The following is an 11,340-nucleotide window of genomic DNA, read 5'->3' as shown; positions in this document are numbered from 1 at the left end:
GGGGGGAAATTGTGCAAGTTGGGAAAAAAATTACTGTACCAGTATAGCACAGGTGCAGCATGCACATTATTTTTTGTTACTAGTTAGACAGTGCCGTTTCACCCTGTATTGAGTAACACTAGGATACAAGCTAGCTTTCCAGGAAGGAAAATACTTTCTGAACATACTGAAAGATCATGCCCTAATTGAGAGTAATATCTGGAATAGCTGCCATTTACGGTATGTGGGAGCACACTGCAGTAAATTCTTATCTAAGATTGTTCTGAAATTACAACACATGAACTGTCATAAAAGCACCTCTCAAACCAAAAGATTAAAGATTCCTCTCCACACATACGTGTACTTTATCGTTCACTGGTGCTCGTCACTACAATGTCTGAATGTTTCTGTGGTATCTAAGCTTTTTTGTTAGCTCAGAGTGTACAAGTGTTCAAGGATTCTTGACACAAGATAACAAGATAAGCTTTAAGTTGTGCGAGACCAACTCTGCCCCTAGAACTGTTTTTATACATGGACCAAAGCTCACATCATTGGGCATTAGATACTGCCCAAAGAAACCTCAATGCAGATGACCCTTGGTTGAGTGACTAAAGGTTTAGTCATGCTTATCTATGTATATTTTTCCTCCCTTCTTAGGACTGGGATTTAAGATTTCCCATGTTCCAGCAGAGTGAGACAACACAAAGCAGCTCCTGCTAATGCAGGGGCTGCAAATGATGGAACAAGCAAAATGTCCTCACTAAAACACAATGTCCAATTCAAAGCTTTCTGATGTGCTGAGGATCTTTATATGTAGGTCACAGTGGTGAAGAGGGGTGGAGTGGGGGGGAGGAGGATGTTTAGTAACTAACCTTTCTTTGTTAATCAATCACTTTTAATGACTTTTTTTTTTTTTTGTTAATCACACTGCTGAGATTTAAGTCAACAGAACTGACCCCCGCTTCTTCCCTCCCCCCCCCAGCCTATGGTCAGAATGACAAATAGCATGAAGTGTCTAAAACAGGGGTGGGCAAAATGGCAAATCTAGCCAGAGGTCAGACTCCATTTCCCAGCAGCCTCTGCCCATGTGGCTGGAGCCAGCTTCCATGGAGACCCCAGCAGCAGCTGTACTGTGATGGCACAGGGCCATGGTTTCAGTGGAGACCAGCCCCAGCAGTGCTAACAGGGCATGCAGCAGGGCAGGGCAGGGCGCTGTTCCTGGGACTGGGCTGGGATCTTGCAGTGATGACAGAGTGGTTCAGAGCCAGGGCAGAGCCATGATTTTCAGCCTGCGGGCTCCAGCAGGCAGTAAATTGCGGCTCTGCCCCAGCTCTGGACCATGCTGTCACTGCTGCAAGATCTCAGCCTGGCCCAGGAGCAGATCCCCACCCTGCCAGCACTGCTGGGGTCAGTCTCCACGGAAACCCCAGCCCCATACTATTATAGCATGGCTGCTGCTGGGGTCTCCATGGAAATAAGCCCCAGCCACAGGGGCAGTCCACTGCTGGCCAGATCCAGCCCATGGACCAGACTTTGCCTGCCCCCAATTAAAAACCTTCAGACCCTGACTGACCAACTCCTGGTTTTTCAGGCTATTGCAGAACTCAGCTATATGAAGTTTAGACACCAAAATACTGCCCAATGAAAAAGAAAAAAAAAAAAAAAAACTATTCTAGGAAACACCAACTTGAAATGTGGGGCCTTCAGTTTTGCCCAACAAGCATTAAATTTTCATTCACTTACTTCCCAAATAAACCATTTGTACTTTTTTTACACAGTCATTAATAAGAACGGCATCGACAACTGCATCTTTTCCCATTAGTTGTTCACAGAACAGCGTTTCTGGATGGACCACGAATTGTTTGCACAAATCCCTTCCGAGAAATCTTAAGTGACTATTTTAAAAAGCTGAACTAGTTTGAGTAAATTTAAGTTAAAACCAGATCATTAAATTTAAAGGCACCCAAAACGCAGTCCTATACAGAGATTTTACAGCAGATGAATTAGTTGTTTACTTTGCTCTCCAAAAACTACTTGAGAAACCATGCATCAGGTTGCAATAGAAGTAGGAAAACCAGGAGAAAAGTGCAGTTGCTGAAAACATTAGAAACCCAAGCATATAGCGATTACTGATTTTGAACCTTATTTTTGCAAGCTGCAAAGCAATCAGCTTTAAGTTAATGCTCTGGAACGGTGGGTGCTTAATACCATACCATACCAGGACAAACTGGGTACTCCAAGGGCGGAGCTCCTTAAGTTCGAAACCAGTTTTGAAGTTCTAGGCATAACACGGGAAATACCTTGCTCCATCAACTTCTGCAGGCCATCTTGTGCAAGTTCTTTTGATTAATAACTGATAAGCTTATTGGCTTTTTTGGTTTTTTAAAATCTCAGAACAACTACCGGAAAGTTCAACAGGATGAGTTATAATTATGGATAAAAATTGAATCCTGCCAAGCCTAAATGTTGATAAAAGTAATTTCACCTCACACTCTCAGACGGATGGAAAAATATTTCCATTGTTAATGACTGAAAGTAACAGAAAGGGGACATAAGAAAAATGATGGCTGATGGAGTGAGAGACAGAGGGAGCACTTACAGAACCGTGTTGACTAGTTTGGACTGCAACTCCCGGATTGTGCAGCAGGCAGTTAAACTGCACTATAATAACGGTACACCGTCATTAATAAAAACTGTCCATCCCCCAAACCCCTAATTTCAAGCAATCCTGAAAATTTTAAAATCAATACAAATCAAAATAAACACCTAAAACTAAATAATGTTATCCATTGACATTATTAAAAATAAAAATTGAACTGCCAAGCATCATTATAGTATCTATGTTTTTAACCACACTTGGATGGTAACTACGTTTAAATTAAGTCTTTTTTTTAGGAAAAAAAAACATTGCTGTGTTAGGCTGGCAACAAAAGTCTATAATCATGACTCTTGGTATTTGATACGATGTTTATGTGAAATCAACAGACATTTTAAAATCTACTGATAAAAGTGTAATTACCTCCTTTGCCAAAAGAGACTGAAATAATCCAAAAGCTATCCATGGAATGTCAGAGCAGCTGCCAGCTCTGCACCATGGTTTCTAATGGCAGAGTTCTCACAACACATAAGGGGACTATATTTCAACCCGTTCAGCTAATAAATATACACTGAAACCATGAACTCCTGAGTGGTTTCAGCTGTAAACCAGTCACTTGGATCAACTTCACGACTGTTGTTTTTCCTTTGGTAACAGTTAACGCTCAACTGTATTTATTTTTTTACCACTATATTCAAGAATATAGAGAATTAAAAAAAAAAAAAAAAAACAACAAAAACTTGTTTGCAAGAGCAGTAGAATAAACTTTCCTGAGCTCCACAGATTGGCAGCTCACTCAATCCTGAATCTGGAGGATATTTTGTATAACACAAGTATCAGCACTGAAATATTTCATGTACATCAGATATTGTATTTAAAGGCATTTGGTAGCACATTTGTCTGGGAAAGCTATCAAAAAAGTGGAACATACTCATTTTCCAGTCAATATTTTCTCAGGAAGCTTTCCCTGACAATTCACACCATCCTTTTTAGTAATACTGAAGTCGATTTGGCCCATGCCATCCTGCTGCTATGGCAAACTATTCCTATCTATGTCACTCTTGATGCACAAAGAGAACTATTGCACAAAGAGAACTTCTAAATCTAGTTCAAAACTTCTCCAAGATTACAACACTAAAGGCTTTGATCTGGGAGCCCTAGGCAAGGAGTCATCACACCAAGTCTTCACCTGTGTTGCAAAAATGTTGCCCAGACAACTCCCAATGTTACCACCTGCTTACTCAGTGCTTCCCAAATTCTGCTGTGCATGCATAACAACCATGCCGGATGCTGGAACAAGTCTTTAGCAACTAAATAGAAGCTAAGATAGAGAAAGAAAAAGCAAAAAAAGTACAAGTGACAGGACAGAGCATGGGAGAGATAAAGGAAGAAAACAATTAGGGGACAGGATTAAAAATTTCGGAAAATGGGAGGTGTACAGTTAATATGTCATGGAAGGGCCATGACCTCAGTAGGGTTTTGTAGCTGGGAAGAGTAGGGGTCAGTATATTTTCTACTCAACAGGAACGTGGCAGTATTTTGCCGTTCTGGCTTGTATAGCTGGCAGTAAATTGGCTTTATCTCTGACCTCAAAGCTATTCCCATGCCAGCTCACTCTGTTCCTACACAGTTCAGACTGTCATAAGTGGAAGGGAGGGGCAGTGACATTTCCATTTTAGCTTTTGCTGCCCTACTCTTAGGCAGAGAATGTAAACCCATTCTTCTTCGCTTCACAATATTCAGCTCCTGGATACTATGGTGACAAACTCTACAAATGGAATAGAATAGATGACACCATAGATGCAGAAGACATTTTGAGATACTGGGTTCACTTTACACACACACACACACACACACACACACACACACACACACACAAACACACACACACACAAACACACACACACACACACACACACACACACACACACACACAAACACACAAACACACAAACACACAGAATTTTCTGCACTTAAACAAATGCTTCTTAAACAACAATGCTGGCTCAGGACCTTAACATAAAACTTGTATCAACACGAACACCAGTTTCATACTCAGAACATAGATTCATAGATTGTCAGGGGCTGGAAGGGATCTTGCAGGTCATTGGGTCCAGCCCCCTGCCCCACTCTAGGCAGGAAGACAACTGGGGGCAAGGGGACCCCGCGAGGGGACGAAAGAAAAAAAGGGCTGGGGGGGGGGGGGGGGGGGAATGTACAGGGAACTTGCTAAAGGTTTTAAACCTTTGCACTACAAAAGCTAAATTAGCAGGCTGAGCATCTGTTGGACAAGCAAATACTTGTAGGACAAGCAAGTGATTTTTAACTTACCTCTGTGTACATTTTCTCTCTCACACACACACAATTTACTTGAATCCAAGATGAGGTTCCCCCCCAGCCAAATGGGATGGGGGGCAGGGGGTAGAGAGCCTCGACTTAAATTTAAGTACTGGCATACACACACACACACACACACACAGATTCACTGTCCCTTGAACAAGCTCACAGTGAGCAAGGAGAATCCTAGGATGAAAACTGCCTATTTGGTTTGTGTTCAGTAGGTCAGGTACTGATGGTCAATGCTTATTTTACTGCATCTGGTAAAATTGAATTATTGCAACCTAAGGTACAGAGATGCAATCAGGTGAACAGCAGACTCTTCTAAATTTATCCTTTCATTGCCAAAATTTACTGATCAGGAAGTAAAGTTTCTACTGAACCTTTCATAAAGGAAGCATTTAGGAGTCTGCTGGCCTCAAGCAGTTCTCAAGCATACCATCTTAAACACAGAAAATCACTAACTTTTACCATCACTGAAAGTTAAAGGGGTTAGTGATGATTAATACCAATAGATCCTCCAGAAGCTCGTGCCGCTTTGTCGCACCTAAAGCCCATCAAGACAGCTTCTGCAAAGAGACTGTTTTAGTTGTTATTTTCCAAAAAGAAGATTCCCAACATGTCACAAAGGAAGAGGAAATATAAATAATCCTCATGTTACTAGTAGACAGACCCTTCTACTGACAATTTATGCATTACGTTATTTACGTGAAATGGGGGCAACGTTTTCCATTAGACATTGTTCTTTTCGGAGACAAGCTGACGGACATTTCACAGGAAATGGAATGCAGTTAAAAGGTAGAATTGCATCTGCCGAGATCTGAAGTCCATTAACTGACCAGCCATTCAGACGCCCTTCAGAACAAGTAGCTCAAGTGACAGGACAGAGGGACTATACAAGCTCTCACTTCCCATTTTGCTCCAACTTACCCCGATCTCTTCCACATATATCAGGTTGTGTCCCAGTAGCTATTAATAAAAAATATCCATAAAAACAACTTCAAAACTAGTCAAATTCTATAAATCCATTTGAAAGACAGAACTTAAAAAGGTATCCCTGTATTCCTGCTCATTTGCCTACTTTTAAAGGTCTTTCCAGCATTATACAAGCTGGAACATCAAACACTGGAACAGAGGTCCTTTCATACATCTGTTGATATGGTACCTTTTTTTTTTGTTGTTGTTCTGAATGCTAGTTCCATCATTTCTAGACCTAGCTTAAAAATCTGTGATCTCCCAATTATTTCCAGACCTCCCGCTCAGCACAAAAATAAAAATGGTGTTCTACTTCTTTTCAGTGCATGCCTTCATACCAACTCGCTTGTTTTAAAATGTAAAAACAGACTATCTGGAGCCTAGAGAGTTGGCTTTATCTACAGGAGCTGCTATACTCTAGTTCGAAGGCAGTTTCATGTAAGTAACAATGTGCTATGTAGAACGTTAAATTTTTTTTTTTTTTTTTTTTTACTTATTTGCTTGTTTTCAGATCAAAAGCAATCTTACAAAGGTTCATTTTAGAGCACCATTATTTTCAGGTTAGGACCATAGGTAAAAAGACATTCATCCAGTGGTAGTTAATTTAGATGAGAACTATTATTAGCCTTACATACATGAATAATGTTGTTTATAGTCATCTGTTTTGCCAACACTGCAATAATAATTTGGCAAAGCGTATGACGTTTTTATTTTGATCAAATGACTGTTTGAGCTGCTGATCCCTCCTAGAGAGCTCAGAAAAGCAAAGAAAATTATAACTTCATGTTTTCAAATTTCGCCCTGCTAAGTTTACAAGCCATCACTGTCAAGGTAACAGCTAAACATAATTTCGCATTTTCTTCCTCTGTTCATTCAAATCTTAACCATAACTGTGCATTAATAGCTTACATAATAAATAGAAGATTAAACTTAAAGTTTTTGCTCATTATCAAGTATGAAGAGATCTCTCCTCCCTCAAGGGTCACCTACATTCAGTTCCTTCAATCTCCATTTCAAACTACTTAAACCAGGGGCAGGAAGCTAGCCCCAATACCGCTAATCAGCCAAGCAGACAGCCCCTCTGATTCCTGAATAGTCTCTTTTCCTCAAATACAAAATTGATCTCTAGGTTTCCACTCCATCTGGCATTTTTTCCAACCATATAGTGGGAGATTACAATTTTTTGTTCTTAATTAGGCCCCAAATCACCTGCAACAGTTCTTTCAGCCAACTTACTTTAATGCAAGACTATGGATACCAAGGCAGTTTACTATATGAACAGGAAGATTAAACCTGCAGGAGCCTATGCACTGATGCAATTTTTACAAGGAAAGTTTCCTTCCTGGAACTTGAATTACTAAGCTAATGGAGGTAAAATTCTGGTCATAAGTTTCTTGGTTTGACTACTCCACTCACTCAAACTTTTAGCAAGATGGAATATATTTCTTCTAAACCAAAAAATGAGTTCTACAACTGTTTTTTCAAATGCTAGGAATGGAAAAAAACCCAACGTATTTAAGACATGAAAAAGGGAACTAAATTCACTTAAAGTCCAATGCATATTTAAGTTATTGAGTTCTACATGGTAACAATTTCAATAGGAATATTCAAAGCAGATTTAAACCCCAATTTAAAACCTGATGGACTGATTAACTAACAAAAAGATCATGCAAGTAAATTTGCACCACCACTTAATAAACAGAGATCATGCTAGATGGGAAGAAAATTAAGTATGATGAATTCAGTCTTAAGATCAGCTCAAAGTGAAGTTCAAAAAGAATAAACATACTAGACAGAAGCCACCCCTCATAACCACAATGCTGGAACTGTCTGCAGAGGCAGAGATCGCTTGCGGAGTAGAGACTGAGTGAAGCAGAGATGCAAAAGTAAAGGGATGGTACAGACTTTACTTCATTAGTAATATTTGCACAGATAAAGTTGGCCGGTGTTTGCATCAACACAGCTACACTAGCCTAACTAGGCTAGTGCAGAAATTCTTACTATACTGCATTTACTTAAAAATAAGATGAGATTTCACCCCCAGTCCATATAGGGAAAAAAGTCCCTTGTCATACATTCACATACAAGGAAACCTCATTAAATACATTGTTCATCATTAAACTACTGCCAAAAGCATGTGCTCAGTAATGGAACCAACTATGAGGTTGATGAAATGCAGCCAACACTGAACATGACTATAAAACGTACAGCCCATATCAAGCAACCACACTGACGAAAACTGACCACAAGCATAAATTACTGTGGCCTGTCTGAATAAGATATACGGTAGTGCCCTTTACACTCAGTCCCCCTCAGTGCGTACTCATTTTCAGGTCATGGTGAGCTACTACATTGCGCATATTTTTTTTTTTTTTTTACTTCTTCACTCCTAGTTGAACTGTGCCTTTCCCCATTTCCAATGATTCCTGTTTCTTCACCAGCCTTAAATGTCAGGCAAATATCACGAAATGGCGTATCAAACAGTTCACCCAGAATCCCTCTGCTGCCCATCATAGCATTATAGACAATTGGGGCTCAAAGGGACCTCAGGAGGTCATCTAGTCCAACTCCCTTTTCATAGGAGGACCATCCCCAATTAGATCATCCCAGCCAGGGCTTTATTAAGATGGCCCTTAAAAACCTCCAACAATGAAGATCCCACCACCTCTCTAAGTAACTTGCTCCAGTGCTTCACCACCCTCCTAGTGAGAAAGTTTTTCCTAATATCCAACCTAAACTTCCCTTGCTGCAGCTTGAGAACATTGTTCTTTGTTCTGTCATCTGTCACCACTAAGAACAGTTAGCTGCATCCTCTTTCAAACCCCCATTCAGGTAGTTAAAGGCTGCTATCAAATCCCCCCTCAGCCTTCTCTTCTCCAAACTAAGTAAACCCAGTTCCTTCAGCCTCTCCTAAGAAGTCATGTCCCCCAGCCCCTAACCATTTTTGTTGCTCTCCGCTGGACTCTCCAATTAGTCCACATCCTTTCTGTAGTTGGGGGCCCAAAACCAGACAGTACTCCAGATGTCACCTCACCAGTGCCAAATAGTGAGAAATTACTTCCCTTGATCTGCTGTCAATGTTCCTACTAATGCAGCCCAGCATGCCGTTAGCCTTCTTTGCAACAAGGGCACACTGCTGACTCATATCCAGCTTAGTCCACTGTAACCCCCAAGTCCTTTTCTGCAGAGCTGTTCCTTAGCCAGTCAGTCCCCAGGCTGTAGCGATTCATAGGATTCTTTCATCTTAAGTGCAGGACTTTGCATTTGTCCTTGCTGAACTTCATGAAGTCTCTTTTGGCCCAATCCTCCAATTTGTCTAGGTCTCTCCAAATCCTAGCCCTACCCTCTAGTGTATCTACTACACCTCCCTCCCCCAGCTTGTTGTCATCAACAAATTTGCTGAGAGTGCACTCCATCCCATCTTCCAGGTCATTAATGAAGATATTGAACAAAACTGGCCCCAAAACCAACCCCTGGGGCATGCTACAGAATACCAACTGCCAACTAGATATTGAGTCATTGATCACGCTTACCTGTTGAGCCTGACAATCCAGCCATCTGGCTATCTACCTTACAATCGCATATGATTAGTGTGGCCCTGCTTTTCACAAAGTGGAGCTGAACGAGGTTGACCTGCACATCATCTGCGTATAAATTGTTGAAGGACCCCAGGACTCATGAGAAGAACACTTGTTTCTAGTCATAAGTGGGGGAGGCTAATTAGTACATGCATCCTTTGTGAGGGGGAGGGTAATCTGGAGTACACATACATACTGAGCAATGGGGTCACCATAGCATGAAACTCTGTTCACTCTGCTGGGGCCCAGTCCAATGAACTATGCGCCAAATCAAGAGCCTTTTGGATTTAAACTAATATCATGCATAGTTCATATGACATACAAGTAGGTGCAAAAATACTGCTTAAAAAGTGTGTTTATGGAATGCCTGTGCTAAAGCTTGCAGCAGTTTAAAAAAAAAAGGGTAAAATGCATCAATTCTGGGTGAACTAAGTCTATGGATACCCATAGTAATTTGCTAATATACAAATTACTTTAGGCATATTTATTTCCAAGTCAACACTTCCAAATTTTCCTCAGTTCCATGTGCTCAGAAAGCAGGGTCTGACAGTAAGGAGAGGGGGAAAAGGGGCTGCAGGGGGGAAAAGTTGGGGTAGGAAGCAGAGAACAAGGGGATCACCTGACATCCCGATTTATTTTCCCTGCTATAGCAGTGTGAGGGGGATAAATTCAAGGCAAGCCTCCAATGATTAGATTCTACATGGAAAATTATATCAAATTTTCCAGGGTCCATATACAGAATCTAATTATTGGAAAGTAGTCTTGTATTCAGGATCACTTTATATTCAAGTAAATACGGTAGTCAACATAGTTAAAACTGTTGTAATTACAGGCTATGAGATTTGTATGCTACCCTTCCCAATAAAGGTTCAGGGTAGCTTACAGTAAGAAAACTGAGTAGTTTTTAAAAACAGGACAGGCACAAGAGAGAAATGAGCAATGAAAGCAAAAAACTTAAAAGGGGAACTAGAATACCAACATAAAACAGGGACTCACTAAACAAGATCTCAGACAAGCTTTTGGCTGCTAAATGCCTGACCAATTAGGAAGGTCTTCAAAGTGCTTCTGAAAGACATCTAGAGTAAGGTTCTGGTGGGCTTCACGGGGGGTGGGGAGCGTTCCAGAACTGAGGAGCAGCTGCCAAGAATGACCTCCCACTTATTTTTTGCCAATTAGACATGACATACTGATAGTACTTACAGAATGCTGTTCTCTTAGCCATCTTAGGGATTGCAATAGGGCATAAGGGCAAAGGTGGGCCCTTAGGTATGTAGGATCCAGACCTTTTAGGGCAGGGGTTGTCAACCGGGGGTACACTTACCCATGGGGGTACTTGGGAAAACTCGAGGGGGCATGCAGCGATAGCACAGAGAAGTGGGGGTACTTGGGAAGCGTGCTGTACGCTGCCACCACCTGAAGCCAACGCCAGCACCCCTCGTTGACCAGCTGCTGGGGGACCCTCCTCCCCCTGCTTGTCAACCAGATGCTGGGGGACCCCCCCTCCTTGCTCATCCAAGGGGTACAGTCCAGGAGGGGTACCCACCAGAAGGTGTACACTCCTTAAAAACAGTTGAAAACCCGTTTTAGGGCCTTAAAAGATCAAAATCAGCACAATGAATTGCACCCAAAAAGCTATTAGGAGCCACTGCAGATGCTGGAGAACTGGAGTTATGTGCTCCCAGTGACTTCTCCCCTCCCCGCCCCAATCCCTTCTGTTAGAAGATGGGCTGCTGCATTCTGCACCAACTTCAGCTTCCAGACTGTTTTCAAAAGCAGCCCTGTGCAGAGTGCAACAAAATGAAGCTGTGGGGGACTCCAAAGGAAAGGTCCCAAGGGGGTGACGACAAGCACTTACCCATCGCTACCCTCTGTGAC

At 41.6% G+C, this 11,340-nt stretch overlaps 1 protein-coding gene across 1 annotated transcript in view; it reads right to left on the bottom strand.

The window, feature by feature from the left end:
* Positions 1 to 11,340, bottom strand: part of DNAJB6 (DnaJ heat shock protein family (Hsp40) member B6) — a 67,037-nt gene that overhangs the window by 20,042 nt on the left and 35,655 nt on the right. The window lies entirely within an intron of this gene.

This window comes from Alligator sinensis, unplaced genomic scaffold (genome assembly GCF_000455745.1).
Source record: "Alligator sinensis unplaced genomic scaffold, ASM45574v1 scaffold601_1, whole genome shotgun sequence".
Lineage (NCBI taxonomy): Eukaryota > Metazoa > Chordata > Crocodylia > Alligatoridae > Alligator > Alligator sinensis.
The sequence above is the reverse complement of the archived record's forward strand: the minus strand, read 5'-3'. Positions and strand labels throughout refer to the sequence as shown.